The following is a 14816-nucleotide window of genomic DNA, read 5'->3' on the forward strand; positions in this document are numbered from 1 at the left end:
ATATACATGAAAAAGCATCATACTTTGGTCATTTCTTTGGACTTCATTCTTTGTGTTGATTCCTATATACATGCAAATGTAATAAAACTTTAATGCTTTTATAAATCAGCTCTAATATTAAGTGAGTTCTTAGATCTAGCCAAAGACCTTACACAAGAACTAAGGAGGGGGGCCCGACGATATTGTGTAGCGGATTAAGCTGCCGCCTGCAGTGCTGGCATCTCATGTCCCGGCTACTCCACATCTGATCTGGATTTCTGCTATAGCCTGGGAAAGCAGTGGAAGATGGCCCAAGACCTTGGGCCCCTGCACCTGCATGGGAGACCCAGAGGAGGCTCCTGGTTTTTGACTTTGGATCAGCCCAGTTCCAGCCATTGCAGCCATTTGGGGAGTGAACCAGAGGGTGGAAAACCTCTGTCTCTCTCTGCCTCTGCCTCTCTGTAGCTCTGCCTTTCAAATAAATACATAAATCTTTAAAAGAAGAACTAAGGCAGGTGGAGGGTATCTCTCCTAAGACACCACAAACATCGAGGGTGGAAGAGTTAGCAATCAAGGGTCTGAGATGTTGACCAGAAGTCACAAATTTTAGAAAATTTGTAGAAGTGTGGGTGTTACAGCAATACTGTCATAAATGTTCTTTTGTCTTCCATTCAACTCATAAATCCTGCAGGAGGCGAGGAATAAAGGCTGGTACTCTCTCTCTCCAGATTGTTAAGCTGAGGTCTAGAGAGGACTCAAATGTCCTTAGGTTACCCAGCAGCCCATACCCAGCCTAAGCCAGGGTGCACCTGCTGAATGTGAAACACCTTCAGCAGGGAAAAGAACCCTCCATCTTGTGTCAGAAAAATCTCCCTGGAAGTAAAATATTCGGACTAGATTTTGAAGAATGTGTAGGAATTCAGAGTGTTGCCAACAGGTAAAGTGCATCCATAATTCTGCTTTCCCAAGTCAGTAGCAGCTCCTGAATTTTCATTTAGGAGAGACTAAGAGGCTGCACTGGGGGTGGGTGTTTGGTGCAGCAGTTAAGATGTTCCTTGTGACGCCACCATCCCCTATTAGAGAGTCCATTTTTCGGTTGGGCTTCTCCACTTCCAATCCAGCTTCCTGCTAATGTGCAACCTGGGATATAGCAGGCGATGGCTAAAATACTTGGGTCCCTGCCATCCACGTAGGAGATCCAGACTGAGTTTCCAGCTCTTGGCTTAGGCTTGGCCGAGCCTTGGCTGTTACCAGCATTTGGGGAGTGAACCAGTGGATGGGAGATCTCTCTGCCTGTCTCCCTCTCTTTGCCTTTTAAAGAAAAAGAAAAAGAAAAGGAAAAAAAAAAAGAGGTTGCAACCTGGTTGACAGCACGAGTTGGAAACCTGTCTTGGAGGTGCATTTCCATTACAAGTATGGTTATAACGTTTTCTAAGCATTTTTCTATTGATCATTTGCTGAAAAACATTACTGGTCCATATCAAAGGCTATTATTCCTATTATTCCTATCGTTATTTTAGTCGGGTTATAGGGGTAATGGAAATTAAGGGGGATTCAAGCTTTCTCCATAGTAATACTGGGGGAAGGTCGGGAGAGTCTGTCTCCCGGACTCCTCCCCCTCTTCTCTGGTGGTATTGCCCAAGAGGGACGCACCTGGATTAACCTGGCTTCTTCTCCTCGGAGTGGTGTCGCCAAGGAGCGGATTGTACCATTTTAGCTCCTCCCCCCCTTGCCTCGTGGTGTCTGTTTTGGAAGACACACCCCCTTACCCTCAGGATCACAGGTCACCACTTTGTTTCCGTAAACTTTGCCCAGACCTCTAGAGTCAGATCCAAAGATCAGCTTCTGGCGAAAACTTGCCCTCAGTAAGGTTTCTGTCACTGCACACCCACCTCGTTAGCCTTCCGTGGAACAGCCCTCTGTACGGAATGAGTACCAAGATGGCGGCCTTCATGGAGAAACGTCCCGGCGCAGCCATGTTCATCTCCTGACAACGCCGCTCTTGACCAAAGTCTTTGCGGATCCGTAACAGCACCTTGTTCAGTGTGAGTAGACTGCAACCCCTCAGCCCTCACAATTGTGTGGAAAAGCAACACCCTAGAAGTGCAGTGTTAGGGGTGAGGACAGGAAACGTGGCCCTCAGAGACTGTTTAAGTCTTGGTGCGCAGCGCTAAAGCGAGGGTCTATGGCCTGACAGTCGCTCAGGCGATTTTCAGGTGATGGCTTTGTTGGCTTTGGGGTTGGTAAATTGGCAGGTTGTGGTGCCAGTTGGTGGGGAATTAAAGGATTTAGTGAATGGGAGTCAGGAACTGGGGCCGCTGGGGTAGTCAGGTTTTAGATTCCTCGCAGCTCTAGAGTGTGTGATCAGATGTTTCCTTCATCAGTTTCCCCAGAGGCTTATTAATTTCATTCGTCTTTCCAAAGAAACAACTTTTCCCTTTGTCTATCACCTCTGTTGTACCTTTCTTTTGATTTCTTTATTTTTCACTCTTATCCGTATTCTTTTCTTTTTCTAGCTTCCAAAACTGGATGTTAAGTCATTAATATTCAGCGTTCCTTTGTTAAAAATACATTTAAGAACATACGTTTCCCTTTAAGAATCTCTTAGCTGCGTTCTACAGTACTTTGTATACACCATCTTATTAGTGTTCAGCTTTGTGTTTCATCTTTTTTTTCTTTTTAAAATTTTTAAATTTATTTTTTAAGGAATATGAATTTCAAAAGTACAACTTTAGGATTGTAGTTGTTCTTCCAACCATACCCGCCCTCCCACATACAATCCCACCCCTCCTCCTCCTCCCTCTCCTATGTTTAATCTTATTTATTCTTGAATCACTTTTATATAATGCTTTTGAGAAGGGTTGATATTTAATAAATCTTAACCAAGGATATGGTATGTCTCTCTGTGTAACTATTTTAAATCGTTTAAGTCTAGCTCCTTTAAAAATTGATTCTTATACATTTGATATATTTTTTGCTATCTGTAATATACATTTCTTCTTTTCCATTTGTTCATTGCTACTATAGAGAAAAAATTACTTTTTTTAAAAGATTTATTTATTTGAAAGTCAGAGTTACACAGAGAGAGAAAGAGAGGCTGAGACAGAGAGAGAGGTCTTCCATCCTCTGTTCACTCCCCAATCGGCCACAATGGCCAGAGCTGCACCAATCCAAAAGCAGGAGCCAGGAGCTTCTTCCAGGTCTCCAACGTGGGTGCAGGGGCCCAAGGACTTGGGCCATCTTCCACTGCTTTCCCAGGCCACAGCAGAGAGCCTGATCGGAAGTGGAGCGCCTATATGGGATGCTGGCACTGCAGGTGGCAGCTTTACCCGGTACGCCACAGCTCTGGCCCTCTACTTTTATAATTTTATCTTGTATCCAGCTCCTTATCAAATTACCCTGTAAGAGTGGGCATTAAGCCAACTTGTTGAGAGATGACCACATCCCCTATCTGAGTGCGTGGGTTTGATCCCCAGCTCTGGCTACCAACTCCAGCTTCCTGCTCATGCAGCTCCTGGGAGGCAGCAGTGATGGCTCAAGTGATTGGATTCCGGCCACCCATGTGGGAGACCTGGACTGAATGCCCAGATGCTGGCTTTGGCTACTCCCAGCCCTGTGGTTGTGGGCATTTGGAGAGTAAACTGGCCGGTGAGAACCCTTTATCTCTGTTTATCTTCCTTTCTGTCTGCCTCTCAAATAAATAAAATTTTAAGATTACTCTATGAATGCTAGTAGTTTTTAACCAGAATCTGGTAGAATTTCTAGATACAAATTCATATCTTGGCAATTAAAGTTGCATTTTCATTTCTTTCCAATAGTTACAGTGATTATTTCATCTCCTGCTGTGTGAGCCACAGCCCAATTTCAAGTTCTAGTGGACTCCCCCATCTTTTTACTAATTTTAATGTTAACAGCTTCATCATTTTACTTTTTTAGCATAGTATTTCATGGCTATGTTTCCTAAATATTTTTGTGATATTTATCTACTTCTTCCCTAATCTAATGGCTGCTGACCTATGTTAGATGCTTTTTTTGGGGTGTAATGACAGTATGTCCCCCATTTATTGATATAATAAATAATATTATTAATGTAGAACCATCTTCTTCTGGAAAGAAGCAAAAAGCTTCTCTGTAAGAAGAATTTAAGTGGGATTTTTCACTTTAAAATGGGACAGTAACGGAAGATGGCAGAAGAGACAACCCATTTCTTTTCATTCATATTTACCAGGTTTCCTGCCTGCACAGTCGCCCAGCAGACCTTTAGGGACAGTTCCACCCCTGCCTGTCCCCAGGGGCTTCAGCACCATTCACTGCCCCAGTTCCACCCTCCCCTGGGACTCATCTGCCTTGAATCTGGAATTGATGGCTTGCTTGCCTTGGTAGGGTGATTCACTGTGGAGCCACCCAGGACTAAGGGACCTCAAGTTCATTAATTTGACTCCAAATATTATGATCATTTCCATAATCCACCCTGACTGATACTCAGAGTGGGGGCATGGCACTTTGTGGGGTGAATGTGGAACGACAATGATGACATGGATACTGTCCTTTTAGGATTTCTTGGTCTCTCTGTGGAGCCATTGAGTCTTTCGCTGTACTAGAGGCTGCAGGATCTTCTGCATATAGTCACCTTTCTAGCTTTGGAGAGTAGGCTGAGGCCTAGGGTGAACATGCCGGCTAATGGGAAATCACCCCAGAGGTTCCCAGCCGTGATTCCAGGAGAACCTGGCAGATCAACTGAGGTAAGGAGGAGGTGTGTACTTGTTTCTATTTGTTTTCTCTTTTTCCTTTTTTAGCTTTCATTTTGAGATACTTGTAGATCCAAAGGCAATGGACCATTTGCCCAGTTTCCCCACAATGGCACATCTTGTAAAACATGGGTACCAGATCATCACCAAGACATTGGCCTAAAGAGTATTTTCCTCACTACGAGTTGCCATTTAATAATCAAAACCACTTCGCTCCATCCCCACTCCAAGCATTAATCTGTTTTCTTATTCTATAATTTTGTCATTTCAAGAATGTTAGATAAATGGAATCATATAGTAAATGTAACCCTTTGGGGGTGGCTTTTTTCATTCAACATAATTCTCTGGATCCATCCAGTTTGTTACATTTATCAATAAATCCTTCCTTCTTGTTACTCAGTCATATTCCATGCTATGGATATGCCACAATATATTTAAACATGCACTGTTTGAAAAAAAAAAAACCTCCTTTGTTTCTAGTTTTTGGCTATTATGAACCTATGATTGTGTAAAGTTTGTAATTGTTGTTGTTGTTTGTTTTTAATTCTAGAGGCAGAGAGAAAACAGAGAGAGAGAGCAAGAGCGAGCAAGCGAGAGAGAGAGAGAGAGAGAGAGCGCGAGCATGCTCCTATCTGCTTGTTCACTCTCTAAACACCTGCAACAGCTGGGGCTGGGCCAGGGCTTGAGCTAGGAGATGGAAACGCAATCCAGTTCTCCCACATGGGTGGCAGGAACCCAGTTCTTTGAGCCATTACTGCTGCCTCCCAGGGTCTTCACTGACAAGAAGTTGAACTCAGAACTAGCACTGGGAATTGAACCCAGATCCTCCAATGAGGGATGCAAGCATCTTAACTGCTAAGTCAAATGCCCATTCTTGTGTTAGGTTTTTATACGAAATCAATGCTCATGAGTGCAGGTGCTGGATTGTATGCTAAGGTGCATTTAGAATAAACTCAGTAGATTTAGTTCTCTTTACTACGGTTGTAGATTTACAGAAAAATTGAGAAGGTGGTACACATAGTTCCATGTACCCTTCTCCCCTTCCACCTCTGGCAGTTTCCCTATTGTTCACAAGTTGCCCTAATGTGTACATTACAATTAAGTGAACCCATCGTGATAGGGCCTTACTAATGACAGCCTACAGTTTACAGTAAGTTCACTCTTTCCTGTTGTTCATTCTCTGGGTTTTGACAAGTGCATAATGCCGTGTGAACACGATTACAGTTTCATAAAGAACAGTTTTGCCTGTGCTCCAGCCATTCACTTTTCCCTGCTCTCCACCAGAACCTCTTGTAACCACTCTTTTAAACTGTTTTTATAAAGTTATTTTTTTATTTATTTACTTGAAAGTCAGAGTTACACACAGAGAGAAGGAGAGGCAGAGAGAGATAGAGAGAGAGAGAATTTTCCATCCTCTGGTTTACTCTCCCAGATGGCTGCAATGGCTGGAGCTGCGCCAATCTGAAGCCAGGAGCCAGGAGCTTCTTCCAGGTCTCCCACTCAGGTGCAGGGGTCCAAGGACCTGGGCCATCTTCTACTGCTTTCCCAGGCCATAGCAGAGAGCTGGATTGGAAGTAGAGCAGCCGGGTCTTGAACCAGTGCCCATATGGGATGCCGGCACTGCAGGCAGTGGCTTTACCTGCTGTGCCACAGAGCAAGCCTCTTTTTAACTGTTTTTATTGTTTTGCCTTTTCTAAAATGTAGTATACTTGGAATAATACAGCATGTAACCTTTTCAGGCTGGCTGTTTTTTGCATATCAATTTGCATTGAAGATCCCTCCAGATCTCTTTGTGGTTTGATAGTTCATTCTTTCATCACTGAATAATACTCCATGGTATGCATGTACCGGTGTGCTTCTCCATTCACCCACAGAAGGCCATCTTGATTGTTTCTGGGCTTTGATGATTATGAATAAAGTTGCTGTGAACATTCCCATGCAGGTTTTTGTGTGGACATAAATTTCCAACTCAATTTGGCAAATAACTAGGAATGCAATTGCTAAGTCATATGAGGACTATTTTAGCTTTGTAAGCAACTGCCAAAAACTGTCTTCCATTTTTTTTTTTAACCATTTTGAATTCCCATGGGCAATGAATGAGAACTCCTTTTGCTCCACATCCTCACCAGCATCCAGTATTGTCAGTCTTTTGGATTTTTACTATTCTTTTTTTTTTTTAAAGATTTATTTATTTTATTTGAGAGTCAGAGTTACACAGAGAGGAGAGGCAGAGAGAGAGAGAGGTTTTTCATCCGATGGTTCACTCCCCAATTGGCTGCAATGGCCAGAGCTGCACCGATCCGAAGCCAGGAGCCAGGAGCTTCCTCCAGGTCTCCCACGTGGGGGAAGGGCCCAAGGACTTGGGCCATCCTCCACTGCTTTGCCAGATGCAGTCGCAGGGAGCTGGATTGGAAGTGAAGCAACTGGGTCTCAAACTGATGCCCATATGGGATGCTGGTGTCTCAGGCGGCTGCCTAACCTGCTATGCCAAGATACTGGCTCCATTGTTGAGTTTTAAGAGTTCTTTGTGGGGCCGGTGCTGTGGCTCACTTGGTTAATCCTCCGCCTGCGGTGCCAGCATCCCATATGGGCACCAGGTTCTAGTCCCAGTTGCTCCTCTTCCAGTCCAGTTCTCTGCTTGGCCCGGGAGTGCAGTGGAGGATGGCCCAAGTCCTTGGGCCCCTGCGCCCGCATGGGAGACCAGGAGGAAGCACCTGGCTCCTGACTTCAGATCAGTGCAGCGCCGGCTGTAGCGGCCATTTTGGGAGTGAAACAACGGAAGGAAGACCTTTCTCTCTGTCTCTCTGTCTCACTGTCTATAACTCTACCTGTCAAATAAATTTTAAAAAGTTCTTTGTATATTTTTGATTCAAGTCCTTTATCAGATCAGCGTTATGCAAATATTTTCTTTCAATATATGCCTTATCTCTTCATTCTCTTAACAGTATCTGTCACAGAACACAAATTTTTAATTTTAGTTAAGTCTAACATCAATTTTTTCTCTCATGGATAATACTTTTGGTACTATATTTTAAAGCTCAGTGCCAAACTTAGATTTTCTTCTTTGATATCTTCTAGATATTTTATAGTTATATATATGTATATATTTAAAGATTTACTTATTTATTTGATAGATAGAGTTACACAGAGGCAGAGGCAGAGAGAGAGAGAGATCTTCCATGCACTGGTTCATTCCCCAATTGGCCACAATGGTAGGAACTGCGCTAATCCAAAAGCAGGAGCCAGGAGCTTCTTCCAGGTCCTCCCACACGGGTGCAGGGGCCCAAGGACTTGGGCCACCTTCTACTGCTTTCCCAGGCCATAGCAGAGAGCTGCAACGGAAGTGAAACAGCTGGGACTCGAACTGGCGCCCATATGGGATGCTAGCACTGCAGGAGGTGCCTTTACCCGCTATGCCACCGTGTCAGCCCCTTATAGTTTTTTATTATGTATGTGGCTGTACAATCCATTTGAGTTAATTTCTGTGAAACATATACTGACTAGTAGATTCATTTTTTTTTTTTTTGCATATGGATGCCCAGTTTTCCGAGCACCATTCGTTGCGAGGGCTCTTGTTTCTTCGCTGAATTGCTTCAGTTGACTATGTTTGTATGGACCTATTCCTTAGGCTCTCTTCTCTGTTGCACTGGTCTATTTTTCTATTCTTTTAATACACCATGCTGTCTTAAGGTTGGGTAGTGTCAGCACTCTGAACCATGGAAACATGGTTTGGGAAGAAAATAAATGAAAAAGTAGGAATGATGTCAAAGAGGAATTGAGCAAGCCCTTGTTAAAAACAGCCAGGGGCCAGCGCCGCAACTCACTAGACTAATCCTCCACCTAGCAGTGCCGGCACCCCGGGTTCTAGTCCCAGTCAGGGCGTCGGATTCTGTCCCGGTTGCCCCCCTTCCAGGCCAGCTCTCTGCTGTGGCCAGGGAGTGCAGTGGAGGATGGCCCAAGTGCTTGGGCCCTGTACCCCATGGGAGACCAGGAGAAGCACCTGGCTCCTGCCTTCGGATCGGCTGCATCGCGCTGGCCACAGCGGCCATTGGAGGGTGAACCAACGGCAAAAGGATGACCTTTCTCTCTGTCTCTCTCTCTCACTGTCCACTCTGCCTGTCAAAACAAAACAAAACAAACAAACAAACAAAAAACAGGAAGACTTTATTCAAGACTTTTGGAGTAGGGAAGAGACGTTGAACTCCACTCCATGCACAACAAGGACAAGGGGCAGGGTGAATGGGTGGATGGAGAAATCCTTAGGGGACCTTGGTTGGTTGTCAAGGAAGGGGGAAAAGGAATTTGGTTAAATTATCAAGGGTAGGAGAAGAGAAACTTCATTGGGTGGGAAATTCTCTCTAAACTGGTTTAGTGGGATTTTTGCTAAAACTGGATTTGTCAGGCCAAAGATGAGACCTACTGCAGAATTTGGTTAAAGAGGCCATGTGGTCGTTTATGGTATGGTATGGCACAGCAGCTGTGCTGGAATCTGTTACTAAAGGTGAAAGTTACCTGTGGAATTCAGAGGTGGATCCACCCTCTGGGAAGTTGGTTTGCTGGATGCATAAGGAAATGCAAACTAGTAAGAAAAATGCAGGAGACACCATCTCTTGGTTATTGCTATCTGTAATAGCTAAAATAAAAAAGTGAAAGAGGGCTCTGGGTTGGATCTTATTGCTGGACTAAGCTTACATTTTGGCGAGCTGAAGCCTTAACTACCAGCCTCACTTTCTTTTTTTTCCTCAAAGTAAGCTCTCTCTCTCTCTCTCTTTTTTTTTAAAGATTTATTTGTTTAGAGAAGGAGAGGCAGAGAGAGAGAGAGAGAGAGAGAGGTCTTCCATCCGCTGGTTCATTCCCCAAATGGCCACAATGGCCAGAGCTGCACTGATCCGAAGCCAGGAGCCAGGAGCCTCTTCTGGGTCTCCTAGGCAGGTGCAGGGGCCCAAGAACTTGGGCTATCTTCCACTGCTTTCCCAGGCCATAGCAGAGAGCTGGATTGGAAATGGAGCACCCGGGATTCGAACCGGCGCCCATATGGGATGCTGGTATTGCAGGCGGCGGCTTTACCTGCTACACCACATCACCGGCCCCTCATAGTCACTTCTAAATGGAAAGATCATGTTGGGACAACAGACGGTACCTCTAAGAACTCTAGCCACCAAGAAAGTAGCTCACCTTGGGGGGAGGCAAAGTGGAGACTTCAAGGAAAACGGGCCATAAAGTGTGAAGGAGCTGTCTCACTTTGTAGCTTGGAATGGCCAGCTTTCTGAAGAAGTTTTACTAAAGTAGATTGTGAGAGTAACTACTTTAGGGGCAGTACCTTTGGTTTGGAATGCTACAGAGTGCAAGACCATATTTAGCTTGCAACAGGACCCACAGCTCACTGCTGAGCAATCACAGATGGCTATATGTGATCCAGGCATGCAAGAAGTTATTCATGAGGGAGAAGCCAGCCTGGTGGATTCAATTACAGCCACTTTGTAAGGTCTGTTTATCATGAGTAGGGGGACTGTCCAACTCTCCCTACAAATGCCAAATGGAGGTGCTGGTACTGTGGCACAGTAGGTTAAGCCTTTGCCTGCAGTGCTGGTATCCCATGTGGGCACCAGTTTGAGTCCTGGCTCCTCTTCTTCCAATCCAACTCTGCTGTGGCCTGGGAAGGCAGTGGAAGGTGGCCCAAGTGCTTGGGCCACTGCACTCACATGGGAGACCTAGGAGAAGCTCCTGGCTCCTGACTTTTGATCCTCCCAGCTCCGGCTATTGCGGCCATCTGGGGAGTGAACCAGTAGATGGAAGACTTTTCTTTCTGTCTCTCCCTCTTTCTGTCTGTAGCTCTGCCTCTCAAATAAATGAATGGATCTTTAAAAAAAATGCCCAAGTGGAGCACACAACATGAAACAGCTGATATTCTTTGCTTGCAAGCCCTTTAGGATTGGTTTTATGATAATTGTGTTATTTTCTAAATGTACCCATCACCCAGCTCATGGTAAATGCTATGGTTAAGATGGGCCCTTTTGCGTGGCTACCCCCTGTAACCTTATGGCTATAAAATATAGCAACTGTCCTTTTTGAATTTGCTGTATCAGCTTCCCCTCATTGGTCCTAATATGCCAATAAAAACATTAAGTTAATTAACAAGAAAATGAGAAAAAGCAGAGAGGAGAGTCAAGTCTATCAGCAAAATAAAAATCTTTAATTGGTTATTAATAAATGAGATGGGGGTGAGTGTCTTGGTTCAGCAGGTCAAGCTGCTGCCTGCAATGCTAGCATCCCATATGAGTGCTTATCTGAATTCTGTCTGCTCCACTTCCAATCCAGCTCTTTGCTAATGGAAGTGGAATATAGCCCACGTGCTTTGACCTCTGCCACCAATGTGGGAGATCCAGATGGAGTTCTAATCTCTTGGCTTTGGCCTGGCCCAGCTGTGGCCACTGCAGCCATTTGAAGAGTGAACCAGCTGATGGAAGGTCCCTTTCACTCTCTGTCTCTCCCTTTCTCTGTTACTCTGTCTTTCAAATACCTAAATAAATCCTTAATAAATGAATGAATAAATAAAGTGAGGGAAGTCATTTAGCCTAGTGGTTAGGATGTTGGTTAAGATCCCTTGTTCCATATCAGAGTACCTCCTGACTCCAGCTTCCTGCCACTGCAGACTCTGGGGGGCAGTGGTGATGGGTCAAGTAATTAGGTTCCTGCCACTCAATGGGAGACCTGGACTAAGTTCCCAGCTTCTAACTTCAACCCTGTCTTTCCCAACTCTGCCATTGCGGGCAGTTGGGAAGTGAACCAGCAGATGAGAACATTCTCTCTTATTTCTCAAATAAAAAGAAAAAAAAAAAAGAAAAGGGATGAATAAAATGGAGGTTGACGGGGTAAATAGCACTATGGAACGGAGTCCAAAGGGACTCCCTGCTGGTCCCCAGATGTTAAAGTGCCCCAAACAACTCTGCTCTATTTATCACAGTTTGGAGAAAATTAAAAAGCTGGAAGAGGGGCAGGCATTTGGCCTAGTGGTTAAGGTGCCTGCATCCCATATCAAAGGGCCTGGGTACAATTCCCAGCCCTAGATCCGATTCCAGCTTCCTTCTAATGCAGACTCTTTCCTGTCAATCATGTGGGAGACCTGGACCGGGTTCCTGGCTCCCAGCTTCAGCCCTGGTCCAATCTCTGCTATTGTGGAAATTTGGGATGGAACTCTGTGTTTCTCTCTCTCTCTGAAATAAAAAAAAAAAGGTGGAAGGAAAATATTGTAATGAGAACCTCACCATCAACTACCTGGGGTATTAGGCAGATTAATCAAGATTAAAAACCAACCCGAGGGTAAGGCTTCCTTACCTACTCCTCAATGGGGACTCAAATCATATGTACTTAAGTGGGTGAAATGGGTGGAGAAGGAAGTGTCTTATACTTCTTGACTTGTGGGCCTCTTGTACTGAGGTAGCAAAATCCCCTGGGGAAGTCCTAACATGGGCTACAATTAGATTGGAAGAATGTAGGAATATAAAGGTTGTTAAAATTAAAGTGTACATTTGGATAAAAATTGGAATGTTTAGACTTTACCTGAATGTGTTGTAAATATTTGCTTTCATTTTATTTGAAAGGGAGAGAGAGAGTATTTCCATTTGTGGGTTTATTCTCCAAATGCCCTCAACAGCCAGGGCTGGGCCAGGCTGAAGCCAAGAGTCTGGTACTCAAACTGGGTTTCCCATGGGTGTCAGGGACCCAAGTACTTGACCTATTATCAGGTTTGTTGCAGGCACATTAGCAGGAAGTTGGATTGGAAGTGGAGTAGCCAGGACTCGAACCAGACATGCTGCTATGGGATGTGAGTGTCCCAAGTAGTGACTTAATCTCTGTACCAAATGCCCACCCCTACCTGAATGTTTTTTTTTTTATTTGACAGAGTTAGACAGTGAGAGCAAGAGACAGAGAGAAAAGTCTTCCTTCTGTGGGTTCACCCCCCAAATGGCCGCCACTGCCGGAGCTACGCCGATCTGAAGCCAGGAGCCAGGTGCTTCCTCCTGGTCTCCCATGCTGGTGCTTGGGCCGTCCTCCACTGCCTTCCTGGGCCACAGCAGAGAGCTGGACTGGAAGAGGAGCAACCGGGACAGAATCCGGTGCCCCAACTGGGACTAGAACGTGGGGTGCCGGCGCTGCAGGTGGAGGATTAGCCAAGTGAGCCGTGGCACCGGCCTACCTGAATGTTTTATAGTGATGAATATTGTGGCTGATTGGGGAACACTTCCCCTGACCACTATTGTAAAACCAGATCCTTGATGAAATTTTAATGGAGCCTTTGCATAGGAATATAAGAGTTGATGGGATTAAAGTGAAAGTTTGGGGAATTTGTATGAGTAAGACTTATGTGAAGTGGTTGTATATCTTTTACCTGATTATATTAGAGATGGCCACTGTATCTAACTGTGGAATGTTTCTCTCCCTAGCTTTGTAACATTACCCTTCAGGCAATATTACTTGGACATGCTAGATGGAAACCAATGATAAGGCCATGTAGTACAGAAGAGGAATGCTGCTTTAGACTAATTCTCTGTGCTATGTAACCCTATGTGGAGCATAGAACAGGGGCTTATGGCAAAAGCAGGTGAGCGCCTCCCAGTGGTAACTATTGGGACTTTGGACTAAAGAATTTCTATTTGAGGGGCAATTACAGCTATTGGAAATGAATTGAAAATCCCTATCATTGAAGGACATAAAATAATTTTGAAACCTAAAATATCTATCATGTCTTGGGTGATGGAGAAATGTTCTAATGAGGAGGGCAGCACTCAGAAGAGTTCTCTAATAAAATGGAAATGATTTACACAATATGCCACCAGTGTAAGGCAGAGACTTAGCTTATCCACATAAAACGTCACTTGGATAGTGCCCTAGCTTTCCTCTGATCGACAAAGCTGCATGGATTGTGGATGTCAGTTCAAAGGTGAGCAGACAACATCCTGTTTTGAAAGCTACCACTATTATTAAAGAAGGTAAAAACAAATCAGTGAGTCGGCTGAATTGCTTGCTGTCTGTTCCTAGCAGTGAAGGAAGAGTTGACCAATATTAAAAGTCCTTGTGTTTGGCTTTTTAATGATGCATGGATGGATAGTTGCTAATGGCCTGGAAGGGCAATGGAGAACTGGCCTACAAAAGGTTTGCTCCTATGGAAAGCAGTATGGGAATCTGAGGGGTGTATTAGAGTAGGAAATATCACTGCTCATCAGAAGAACCTCTTTCAGCATTAGAAGGCTATTGGAACCAACAAGCAGATAGCACAGTGTTCTTGCTTAGGGTGGCCACACATGTCCATGAAATGAATGGATATGGGATAACTGCAGCAATGAAGAGAGGGATACAAATCTGGGCTATGAGGGAACTTTAAAAAATTGGTGGCAAATGGAATGAAAAGATAAGTTTAGGGGAAGGTGTTTGGTGCAATGGCTGAGACACCTACATCCCATATTGGACTGCAGGGATTCAAGTACTGGCTCCAGGTTCTTGTTAATGCATACCCTGGGAGGTACCAGGTGATGGCTTGAGTGTTGAGTCCCTGCTACCTATGGTATTGATTTCTGGGCTCTTGGCTTTGGCCTGGCCTAGTCTTGGCTCTTGTGGGCATTAGGGGAGTGAACTTGTGGATGGAAGATCTCCCTGTGTCTGTTTCTATCTCTCTGCTTTTCAAATAAATAAAAAGAAACACTTAAAATATTTTTCAAAGGTAAATTTATTTTGGTGCAAAAATTTTTGAGATCCATGCGTATTAGGGGCCTTCAAAAAGTTCATGAAAAAATGTATATTATGAAAAAATGCACAAAGGTTTCAAAAATATTTTTAAAAGATTTATTTACTTATTTGAAAGGCAGAGTTACAGAGAGGCAGAGTCAGAGAGAGAGAGAGAGAGAGAGAGAGAGACAGAGACAGAGAGACATCTTCCATCTGCTGGCTTATCCCCAAATGGCTGTAACGGCCAGAGCTGGGCTGATCCGAACGAAGCCAGGAGTCAGTGGCTTCTTCCAGGTTTCCCACATGGGTGCAGGGACCCAAGCATTTGGGCCATCTTCTACTGCTTTCCCGGGCCATCAGCAGGGA

The 14816-nt window shown here is 44.5% G+C and overlaps 1 long non-coding RNA gene across 1 annotated transcript; it reads left to right on the forward strand.

The window, feature by feature from the left end:
* The first annotated feature begins 1724 nt into the window (after positions 1–1724).
* Positions 1725–13728, forward strand: LOC103345074 (uncharacterized). The gene is made up of 3 exons (XR_519495.4): positions 1725–2024; positions 4534–4721; positions 12631–13728. It is a non-coding gene; the product is annotated as an uncharacterized lncRNA (long non-coding RNA).
* Positions 13729–14816: the final 1088 nt, after the last annotated feature.

Source organism: Oryctolagus cuniculus, chromosome X, assembly GCF_964237555.1.
Source record: "Oryctolagus cuniculus chromosome X, mOryCun1.1, whole genome shotgun sequence".
NCBI lineage: Eukaryota > Metazoa > Chordata > Mammalia > Lagomorpha > Leporidae > Oryctolagus > Oryctolagus cuniculus.